We start from the raw sequence: 12493 nt of genomic DNA, 5'->3' as shown, positions 1-12493 counted from the left end.
CGAAGAAATATGGCCACTGCATTAGGGAAATATACCAATGACGCAGCCTAGTTTTGCTTCACTGACTTTAGTAAGTATCAATTTAAAAATCAGTTCCTAAGGAGACTCTTCTTTGTGTTTTGTAACATCAAGTTTCCTTAAATTACATCCCAGGTAATCACTGCCTTTCTCCAGAAAACACCTCTGAGCTATTCGTGTCATAAACTTGACGACATGTAGAAGACACTTCACCTCAGCAAAGAGGGATATGTCAGATAGCACAGTGTGTAGTTTATTGACTGAGAGAAGCAAATGAGAATCAAAGAGAAAAACTTTTGATACTAAATGAGTAAGAATCTAATCTGCTGCCCATTGAACTTAATGTTCTTTTCTACTGATTTCAAATGGACATTGGTTAACATACAGAAAACCTCCTTGATTGTTAAAAGCAGCAAAAACATCACATTTACATTTCACCAATGGCATACAACTACATTCCTTTTGAAAAGCCTGTGTGATTAAAAAAATATACGGAGTGGAAAAATACTTTCCGATTTTCCTGGCCATCAATCAGCAGCAATTATAGAAATAAATATTTTAAACAGCGATGTTGGTATCATGCTCTACCTGCCCATCCCTTTCACATTTTTATTTCATTGGTGGTATTAATTTAGAGTTGTATTTTCAGCTCCAGGTAACCTATTTATGTGTCTGCTCAAAATCAGGCAGTCCCCATTTTTCTTCAGTTTTTTACTGCATGCACCTTGAATGGTCTGGATGATTGTATGTAGTTAATTTACATTTTTACCTTGTTACCTTCTTCCTCTTTTTAAAAATAGATTCTTTGTTACATTGCATTACAATGGAATACAATATGCTGATAAACCATTTCCAGTTCCTAGCCATTCAGCTATATAGAAATATTTTTGTCATCTTTAATATCATTGATGTTGCAATTCAGTTTCTAAGAAGCTTAAGAACGTATAAAGATACTCTACTCTTGCAGCATAGCATATAGGGAATACGTCTTCAATATATCAACTATGAAGTCACATAAGTTTCCTACAAAATTTTTCATGTATCCCAGAACGACAAACTCCTTTCCTATCAGGACACAACCTACTAACCCCTCAGATAATACTCCTCTTTTGAAGCAGAAATACCTCTTTTACGTTTGACTTCTTTCAGGTTTACATGCCCCTTGGAGGCAAGCTAGCAAATTACACAGGAAAATTTATGTGATAAGTCAGTCATTTCTTATGCAAATATTATGTTCTGCTTCAGGGTGTATCCTTAAGCTGCATTAGATATTTACTTCAGTTTTTGAAAGTATTCCTTCTGCTAGAGCAAAATGGTACATCTCGTAGAAAGGAAATTATACTGAAAATTGTGATGAAATCTGTAGACTTTTTAAGAGGCATTATTGCTAGAATTGAGAAAAAATAAGATTCTACTGCGTAGCAATCTTCTACCCATTTCCAATTCCTATTGGGTCACTAAAAATCACAGCGATGAAAGAAACCAAGGAAGTTGGTTTCCAACTTCCAAGGAAGTTAGTTTCCAAACCAAGCTCCTCAGATTATATTAGGTCTTCTGCCTGTTGGCGATATATGTGTTTAACCTTTTCTGACTCTATTCACGTTTACCTTCCCACCAACAGCCTCTGATCTTCATGATGTAAAGCAATATGAATTAATTCACTATCTCATCATATTTCTTACTGTAACTTGTATATGTTGTCCAATTAGCAATTGACTCATTTTCTTGACTACACATTTAACACAAATATTCAAAATGATGTGATTTTTTTACTTTGCTAACTATATTCATAATTAATGCTGAGATCTCAGTATTAGCTCTTCTGAAATTGCAATGACCTGATTTTGAGTTCCTAAAGTTAAACGTTATGTGCCGATTTCAGATACACAGCCTTACCATTCTGGTTCACATCAAAGCATTAAAAAGGTCTCAAGGACACTATTCTGAAGCATGCAAAAGAAAGCCCTAGCTATACAGGCTTCCTTCCTGGAAAATAACACCTTTGAATTAGGTGGGAGATACACAAGAAACTTTTTTAGATGTTAGAGATTCATTATGCAACTGCTCAGATGTAGCCATTACCGTAACTGAAAATTCCAGCAGTTTTTGGCTTCAAGGCAAAAATTCAAGGTTACTTTAACATAGCTTTCTCTGTATTTGATAATACCTATTTTCTGCTAAGGAAAAATTAGTTTAGCACTCCTGCCTCACACTGCAATTATTTTTTTCATCAGTTAGAGCAGCTGCCAATTTACCACACTTTGTGACCTGTATTAACTTGGTTTAGAAGCCAATCTAACAGTAATAAGCGTTTCTGAGCAGGAAGAGCCTCGGTATTTCACTATTCAGGGGATGGAGAGAGACAATAACATCAACAGTACTTATCAGATAACAAATGTAAACCCCGTTCTGACTCAGTTCTCAAACAGCTATGAATGGATGAGTTTCCCCATAACACTTTACCTGAAAACTCTGTAAAACAAATAATGCGTCATGTGCATGGGAAAAAAAAAATAGTTTCTATTATTCATCTGTGTTTTCATTATAGGCATTTCACATTTCAAGTACGTCACATTTGACAGTACCACTGCACATAAATATATGATAGTGATGAAGCCAATACAGTAGAATCTGAGGATAACACAAAAGCAAATAAGCTGTAACCTGCACATATAATCGCATTTACAAAAGATAACCACTACTAAAGAGAAGTCAAGAAAAGAGAAACATCTATTCAGAAACAAAAATCATCCCTCTTTCTGAGCAATATTGTTGACTATATTATCTATAACAGCAATTAGTTTTGACCTTCCAGAAAACACTTTTAGACACATTGCTAGATAGCAAGTTAGAATTTTTATTTTCCTTAAGTTTCATCAGTAAAATACTGTGAATTTCATAGTTAAAAGCAAACTATGAGTAGCCAGAAGATGTATTTCTATATCAGCAGTAGTAGTAATTATTAGACTTTTTAACTAAAAAAGTCACATCTCTTCCTTTGTGAAAGCTAGGCAACTCCTATTTCTTTGGGAATTGACTTTGGGGTGAATACCCCTGGGACGCAAGAACTCAATGTTTCTACAAGTGCAAAACACAGTTCTTTCATCTCACTCTGTAGCACAAATAAATAGGTCTCACATTTAAAAATAGCAACAGAAAACCATACCTAAGGAAAATATTCCACTGTAGGTCTAAGGAGAGGATACGGAAGCAAATAACCTGTGACAGATTTGGTTACTGAATGTACTACTGGGAAATGCTCAGATCCTGAGGTAATAAACGCATTACAAAAATTCATATAGAACAGAGTAGTCTAATTCAGATGCAAAGTACTGTGCCCAAAGCATCAGATGTTCCCTGGGGGCATATAATACAATGGTGATGAAAATAACTGAATAAAAGAAGAAAAACCACCACAAGTCAGAACAGTTGGCACTTCACACTGGAAGAGATTAAAGTGAAGGAGGTAGAAATGAAAATGACTCTGGACAGCTATGAGGACTAAAGTTCAGTCTGAACCACAATATCCCATGGGAGATAAGGTATGCCATAAGGTATAGTAAGATATATGTGAAGCATCTCAAGGAGTCTAGTGACAAGGAAGAAATATCCGGTATTTTCTCAGGGTTATGAAAAAAGCACACAATTTTGCAGATTGTGAATAGAAACTCATTTTTTTCCGAGAAGGAGATTCCAGTTCTAGTTTGCTTCTATTCTTTAACTGGTCTGTACAGATAGAGAAGAATACAGTTATCAAAGGTCAAAAATATAGAAGCTATGCTTTACAACATAGACAGTTTTTGATAGAAAAGGCCCTGACAATGGCAGGTGTGCTCAGATTCAAGGAGGGCCACCTCGTCAGTGAGGTGAGGTGACAAGGCCTGTCAGCATGGAGACACTTTGGTGTCTACAAGGCAGTTTGTTTGCATTGGTCACACCTGCTAAACTTCCTCCCTGATTGTACCTTCAAACAGGTGTAAAACCATAAGATAAAAAGAGCAGCTGAGGAAAAACATATCCTTTCACCAGAATGCTAATAAAGAGCCATCATTCCAGTCAAGCGATGTTTCTCTTGAGAAAATTATGGTACTAATACTGATCACATACACATGGAATGCAAACAGAAGTAGCATTGGTTACAATTGGTTCAGCTTTTGAGATAAAAAAGCTATATTAAAACACATGGGGACATTTTGATTGCTTTCCACTATGAAATATCTGCTTGTGTTTGTGTTTTCAGCTGTTCAAATATAGATGTTCACTCACATCTTTAAATGTGGAAAATACTATGGTTTAGGGGGAATAGATCATGATACATATTTTCAGATCAGTCTTACTACAGAAAGTCACTCATGTAGTGTTTTCATATTAGGGGTACGTGCCACTTCTGTAAAAGATCCAGATCTTTAATTAAAAGAGCGTTACAGAAATAAAATATCAGGAGTCATAAGTTAAAGTCACAATATAAATGTTGCAATTTCAAGTATCTCAAACTTATAATGAGCTCAGATCCAGGACTTCCACTCAGTTCTATTTATGGCTAAACTGAAGACCTTTTACATGATTCAGATCCCCACCGTCACTGCAGGCCAGGTGCCCAGGTCCAAGAGCTGCTTTGAGTGTATCGCAAATAAACACAGATAGAGAGTGTGGATTGGTTGAGAAGATGTGTCAAGAAAAGCAATTTATTTTATATACTGAAAATAAGAGATATATTTACAAATATATAAAATGGCTCAGGCTATTATTGACTGGTTACCTGGGGTAACCATTTTTACAGTACATTTGTATTTAGATTACATCTTTACAAAATGGTTCTTCTTTATGTATGACACATGCATGGAAGGGAGGATTCTATTCACTGAAAACTGGAGTTATTTGTGGCAACTCTAAGTGTTGCAGGTATCCCAGCAGAGATAATTCTTTTGTATTATTATTAAGAATGCATACATACATCAAGCTTCAGCTGCTTCTCTCAAGAGGGGTACTCGAATGCATGATAACACATTTTTCCTTAATAAAGAGTCTGTCCATATCACACAAGAGCAAAACAGCAAGCAAAAATGCCAATGTTTCTGACTAAAAAGATAAATACATAGTGTTTTTCCTATTAATTTCATGTTCAGCTTTTCTACATGAAAATATTTTAGTGATCAATTACAATTTAATAGGTAGGATACCTATTAGAACTCTTCATTGTTATTACTCCAGTTCACTCTGTATGGCATTTCTAGTGTGCACCAATCAGTATTCTATGAAAGACTTTGCCTTACACAGCTACTGCATAAATACAGTATGTACAGAGTTACTCAAATTAATCCAGAGCAGAAAATTAATGTGCATCTCGTATCTTTGGTAAAACTGATCTGAAAATCAGTAGCATCTTCCCTAAAAGTAAGACACAGTTTCTTCTAGATAAGAGCATGAGGATGACAAAAGCTATTTTTATTTTAAGTAGCTTTCATAAACATAAAAACTAAAGGTCTCAGTCTACAGATTCCTGGAGCTTGAAGAGCTCTGGTTTGGTAAAAACTATATTATGGAAAATATTACAGGCTCCTTGCTACAGAAGATACCACAGATGCAGAAAGCAGAAGATGTATTTTCACCTGAGCCAGCTCTGTGTGTATGCAGGAAAAGGCAAGGCCAGTCCTGGCCTTAGAGCAGCAACTAAAGTGACCTAAGCTATACTGCTACAGTGCCAGTAAAGATATTATCTTTCCATACTCTTTGACTTGACCTAAATATTGCCCATGGCTTCCTATTAGTAGGCTGTTTCTTCCATCTGAACAAGAACATTGTATCTCAAAACCTCTTATTGCAGAAGCATAGTATTTGCAATTTGGAAGTTCTCAGTTTATTTCATTGCCAAAATCAAATAAAATCTGATGTTTATGGAGAGTTTTTCATTCAGATAAATGCTTTCACTTGGTAGAAAGTAGGAGTCTGACGTAAGTGACCTGTATTATTCTTCATGCAGTGCCACACAAGTTCGACAATGCAACGGTAGCTGCATAAATTTGCATCTACCAAATTTCAGAGTGGATATTTTTGCTCTAAATGTGTTCCTATTTGTCAGTATAGTATCTGTAACTGTCTAAAAAAAATTTAGACTTGTAAGACAAAGCTGTACTCTTGTCAGGAACACACCTGCACACACCCAAAAAATAGCATTTACGAATAGCAGTTAATCTCGGTGTGGGAGGCGAATCACTTAATGTCAATATGTGCAAGAGTTCTGTAAAAACATATTCATATTTGTTAAAGCCCATATAATTCTCAATTTTCAAGCTGAAAAAAAAGAAATAACTGAAGTAGCTTAAATACATTTTTATGGGACATTTCACAATCGTGTCTTTCATAAACGTAGCACAAGATTTTCATTTGTGGGTAAAAAGAAATGCATAGACATGATCAGGGATCACATAGAATTAGAAAGCAACAAAAAGGTGGTGGAGGTGTACAACAAAAAAATCCTTACACAAACAATTCAAAGTAAAAAAGAGGTTAATTCTCTGGAAAAAGTACTGCTAATTCAGAGATCTAGTACAGTAAATCCTCTGTATTAAAGGGTTTATTGCAATATTAATCACAAGACATTTACTGATGGTCCAATATTTATATTTTCTTTGCTCATAAATAGACTATATTTCTATTAAGAATTGACTGATGAACATAAACAGTGGTGTCAATAAAGGATGTTTCATTTCAGGTAAAGAACGCATTGTTAACTTCATGTATTTCCAAGAAATAATACCTGCAGTTACATTTGGATGCCTTTTCTTAAGTGTTTTATAAAAGAATCACCATTTATCTGATGCAAATTAAACTAATAGACACTATTGACTTTTACAGAATTGAAGATTATAAAGAATTGAAGCACTAGGGGAAAACCATACAGAACAAAGATACCTAGTGGCTTCCTTAGGGAAAGCCTATTATTTTTGAACATAAAAATTTTTCAGGTCTTTCAAGTCAGAGATACAAAGTGGTACAAGTCTTTCACACAGCTGGAATTTCAATATTAGACCATCAGAACTGCAGAGATAGTTTAATTACTGGTCTGAGTACAATCCTTTCTGGCTCGCACATAAAATTTTCACATCTCAGGATTCTTCCTAAAAGTGATAGACAGGTGTTAATGAGAATCCTTTATGTTATCATGTTAACTGATTTAGTCAAATAATTTAACGATGTCATACCATGCAGACAGTGAGCTATCTGGGCAGACACGTTTTACTGTTTTTCTGTATAGTGGTGAGCAAAATGAAACTTAAATTTTAACTAGCAAATGTTTGTATTCTTTATTGTTCAGTTAATAATTCTACACATATTTCAGGTTATTTACAACTACTTTATAGCCTAGTTAAGGGATTTTTTTTCCACAGGTTGCTTTTTGATGTCTAAGCTGGAACCAGTGGCAGCTATACAGGTTGCTAACAGTTTTGAAGCTACAACTAATTTCCTCGCTTTCTTAGTGTTTTAACAGGAAGAAATTGCAATTACACCTGACTATCCTCAGCATTATCTTCAAAGATAATCTGTCAGACATCGTTGTGATATCTTTTGGGAACAAAGCATAAAATACTTCACAACAGTGATGAAATGAACACTTCAAAGTGGGTGCTTAAGGTGCCCAGATAAAAGACAGAGTAATGTCTACTAATATTCAGAAACAAGTGGGTACACAGATGACTGCTGTTTCTTTCCTTCATGTGAATCTATTTTGTATGAATATTACTATTATTAGCAGTTCTCTGTATATAGTATAAATCATATATCCCTGCTTGCTAAAGCAGGGATATGCAACAATTACCCCTCCCTCCTATCTGATTTGGGCCTTAGTGCCAACACTCACAGCTTCAAGAAGCCACATTACTGGATGGCTCAGTCTTCATGTCTTATTCCTGTTTAGTTTGTCTTCTAATATCACCAATGAAGTGGGAAGTATGATGATTTCACTTTTTGTAATTTGGAAGCAAGACCAGCAAAATCTAGCTTCAGATTGACAATTAATTTCTCTTAGAGCAGGCTATGCAATGCAATTATGCTGTATTTCAGCCATGGCACACTTAGCTGAAGCTCACACACATTGAACTATCCTAGCCTAAAACAATAAAGCATTCATATGCTGTTAAAAGTCTTTTTAGTTCTCTCTCTATATCTATCAAAAACTTGATATCACTGGATGCCAAACAGCGCAGGGTTAGGATTACTATTTACAAAGCTATTGGTGTCTGCTCTGCTGCACCATCACCATGTCTGAAATGATAATTTAAAAAAGTGAAAAAAGAAAGAAAAAAGTTTATTATATAAAAAAATGTGGGTTATAGAAAACTGGTTTCCTCAAGGAGAAAACACAGCCCTGAAGGTTACAGCTCTGAAGGTTGCTTTCTACTGCCTTTGCTTTTCAAATGTGATAAAGTCCTTTTACAAGCACCCCAGTCAGAGTTTACAACCTTCTCCCAGGGATTGTAAATCCACTGCTTTTCTCCTCTAAATTTTTAACGGATATCATTGTTTCCTCAAATTGCACACAAGGGGATTGAAAGAATTAAGATTATTCTCAAGTACATCAAATTCATTTTCAAGGGCCTTTATGACACAAAAAACTGCATCAAGGGATGTTTAATAGGCACAACAGATTCAGTCCTGAAAGGTGAGAGCGCACTGCATCAGTGGATAAGCAAAGTTAACCAAAATTTACAACGGAAATCAGCTGAAACAAAGATGTGTTGCTGAAGGAGTCACTGCTTAATGCAACATCAAGCCATACATTAATAGTAATATAACACAAAATAGTTACCTTTATTTAACCCTCTAAGTAAAACATTGACCTGAGCTGAATGTCTTTGAGAAGTAGCAGAACAGAGATGGTGTCTGTCAGGACAAGTTCTCTTGCTGATCCCTCTGTACAGACACTAGAATTGCAAAAAACGTTCCATAAAGTACAGGGAACAGGCTGGGTTTTGAGGTAAGAGAACCCCTTCTAGAGAAAATCAAAAAGTGGGAAATCCTTGGGTCACCCGCACATTAGAAGATTAACCCTCATCACAAGAATCTATCAGAAGCTAGTTTTTTAAACAAATCCAGCTAGCTAACATGCTACTTAAAAACATCTTGACTTTCCACTACGATTTAAAGAGTAAGCTAGAGCCTTACATTCACATCTGCTTAATCGGGTCAGAAGCATATCCTATGACTGTATTTGAGTATTTCCCACTGTCAAATATTACATGAGAATACTCAGCTAGAAAGATTGGAGTGTGAGGCCTTCCATGCAGCATGGCCCTAGTTTTACATATAAAAATGTACATTAAGAGTAACTTTTTTTTCATTAGTAGTAAAATTTTCAGTAGAAAAAAAGTAAAGCATTTACTTGTTGCCCAGAGGAAGGCAGTAGTAAAGACAGGCTTCACTTTATCGTTACATTGAAAGCAAATACCAGGGAGATGTGCAAGAAAGCGGGAGTATTACGACGTATTTACTTAGGCAGCCTGTGTCAGCAGTTCCATGGTGTGGATGCTATGGTGTGTATAGAGAGAAGGAAAATTTGATGCTAATTTAATAAAAAATTATAAACAGCTCTGTCAGGTTGAGTGAAAAAAAAATGGGAAGCTTAACATCAGTACCCAGGAAATAACAAATAAGCTTCACTACTAGGCGAGTGAGAAAGGACCTGCAGCCTTTGATTCAATCCCCTACACTGCTGACAAATATTAAATGTAGTCTTTCCCTTAAATACATCAAATCCATCTTTATACAGCATACAGTGCTCAACTTCTCAGATCCTGGTGGCAAGATTGTTCCTCAGAACTTCAGATGTCATTTCTCATGGCTAGAAACAGTCTGCTCATTTCCAGCTCTGCTGTGCTCTGTGAGCATCAGCTCTTTATGGAGCCACCACTCCATGTTAGCTGCCAGTATTTCTGCAACCAGTGTTAGACAGCACAGCTCCTCTCCACTCTGGTCTGAAATCAGTTTTCCAGAATTATACAGAGTATTTCAGGTAAGAACATAACTAGGCTTTCAACACTGGTAGTTTCAGTTTGTTTCAGTTCCATCCACCTACTCAAAACATCATCTGACACACAATAAGGTCACAGTGGGTTTGTTCATGTTCTTGGCACACTTATGGCTCCCAGTCATCTGGGATGCATAAATGTACATTCAGATAATCCACTTGACATCAAATGATGAGAACCTCCAGTTTGTAGAACTGTTTGTTGTACAGTTGAAGAGCTTGTGATTAAACCTTGAATGTGCCTTAATACCTAGTGTTATTAAATTCCCTTTTCTTTCTATAATGTCACTAAACAAAATAATTTGTTTTTTCATGTGTGAAATCCTAACAAAGCCTTCCAGTTTGCTTTTTTATTTGCCCCTGGGCAATTTCATCACCATAATATTTTACTACTTCTTGCAACCACTCCAACACAGATCTGTAAGGAACTCCTCCAGTTTGGTAAGTCCCCCTCCATATACCTCATCATCTGCTTTCCAAGCAGCTCTTCAGTCACGTTATATTTTCCTCCTGCTCCTCTTTTAATTCCATATACCTGATTTCCCAGGTGATGGCATATCAAAAGCCTTACTGAAGTCCAGAAGTGTTTCTTTCAAGCTTTTGGTGCCAGAGTACATTTCAAGCCGGTAAAAAACTTTGCCACAGAGAGGCTACTTCTCAAAGAGAACACATTGAAGATATACTGGAAAGCACATACGTACAACTTTGATTTTGCTTTCCAAGGGAATTTAAATATATAAAAATGTTTCCTAGTTTTACATGCACATTATTTCATATTCTTCATTACTCACAATTAAAGATTAGACTGGGTGGAAATGGATTCTGTGCTACCTTTACACTACTTAAGTCTTGCATATGTATGTGTGCATGCAATAACAATGACAGATCAAGGGGAAAAAGCGGTTTGTTTTGCTTAAGAATCCTAGTGGAACGAGGCAAATAGTGTTATCATTCAGCTGCTTAACCCTAGTGCTTCTTCCTAGAACTTTTCACAGCTTCATTCCTGTCTGGCTTCCTGCTACTTATATCCGTCTTATATTTCTGCTGGCATATTTGTAAATATACAGAATATACATGTGGCAAACTGAAGTTAAATATGTTAAAACCTTAGTAAATATTATGTGTCATATTTCTGACTGAAGAAAGGAACAAAAATTTCTTAGAACAATTCTGTCTTCCTCCTGCTGGAGCATTTGTACAGTGACTAAATATATTTCCCTCTGTTTTTAATTCCCCTAGTAAGATTGACAACTTTATAAAATATGCATGTGTAAAAGCATTTTCTTTTACTATTCTGGAAAGCAAGATTAGTGATCCTTATACTCTCTATTTTTAATGATTCTAAAACAATAGTGATGGATGTCGTGTGTATTTAATATCTCAGAAAAAATCTGCCTTATATTTACAGATATCATATTGTAAAATGAGGTCTGACTATTCTGCCTTTCAAAAGAAATGATAAAGCATTTGGAAGTAGGAGGCTTTTTAAAGTTAACTAAACAACCTTTGTGTTCATGTTCGAAGCCATCAGCTTTCACTTCAGTGGTCAAATTGCATTACATATCTTTATTTCCTTTCAAACATATGGATCTATTTCTTTGTCCAAATCATCCAGAACTACTAGTTATAGAACTAGTGTATATATGCATCTATCTCTCTATACACATACACCCCCCGGGTATGAATCTCACACCAAGATGATGAAGAGTTCATTCTATACTACAAGCAAGAGTTAAGATGCCACATGACCTCTGAACAGTGGATACTGTCATGAGCTTCTGTGGAGTCTGACACAACACATCTGAAACACATTTCTGTTCTCATGGAAGTCCAGCAAATCTCTGTGTCTTTTATACAGAAGAACAATGATTTGCACTGATTAGATTTAAAGCCTGTCATTTGTTTAAAGAGTGACACTGTGTTGGTTATGACACAGTATTGCCTGATGCAAAGCAAACCTGGAAGCCATTTTGAAAGGATAGCAAAATCCAGAAGTGGAAATTCCAGAGAGCAGGAGCAGGACAAGCCGTGTATTAATACAAGCATTATATTTGCCCCACCTCAAAAATTTACTGCCTCCTTGTATCACAAAAAAGATCTTAGATTTTCCACCTTCTTTTCTCGGATTAACAGAAAACAAAATACTTAACTCAGTTACAGAGGAAACCAGTAAACTATGAACAAATGAATATGTCACACCATTAATATTCCTAAACCCAGGATAAAATCATAGAATCATAGGTTGGAAAAGACCTCTAAGATCATCAAGTCTAATCATCAACCCAACAGCACCATGCCTGCTAAGCCATGTCCTGAAGTGCCATATCTACACGTTTTTTGAACACCTCCAGGGATGGTTACTCCACAGCTTCCCTGGGCAGCCTGTTCCAATACCTGACCACTCTTTCAGTACAGAAATTTTTCCCAATATCCAATCTAAACCTCCCCTGA

Source organism: Opisthocomus hoazin, chromosome 6 (assembly GCF_030867145.1).
Source record: "Opisthocomus hoazin isolate bOpiHoa1 chromosome 6, bOpiHoa1.hap1, whole genome shotgun sequence".
NCBI classification, from domain to species: domain Eukaryota; kingdom Metazoa; phylum Chordata; class Aves; order Opisthocomiformes; family Opisthocomidae; genus Opisthocomus; species Opisthocomus hoazin.
The sequence above is the reverse complement of the archived record's forward strand: the minus strand, read 5'-3'. Positions refer to the sequence as shown.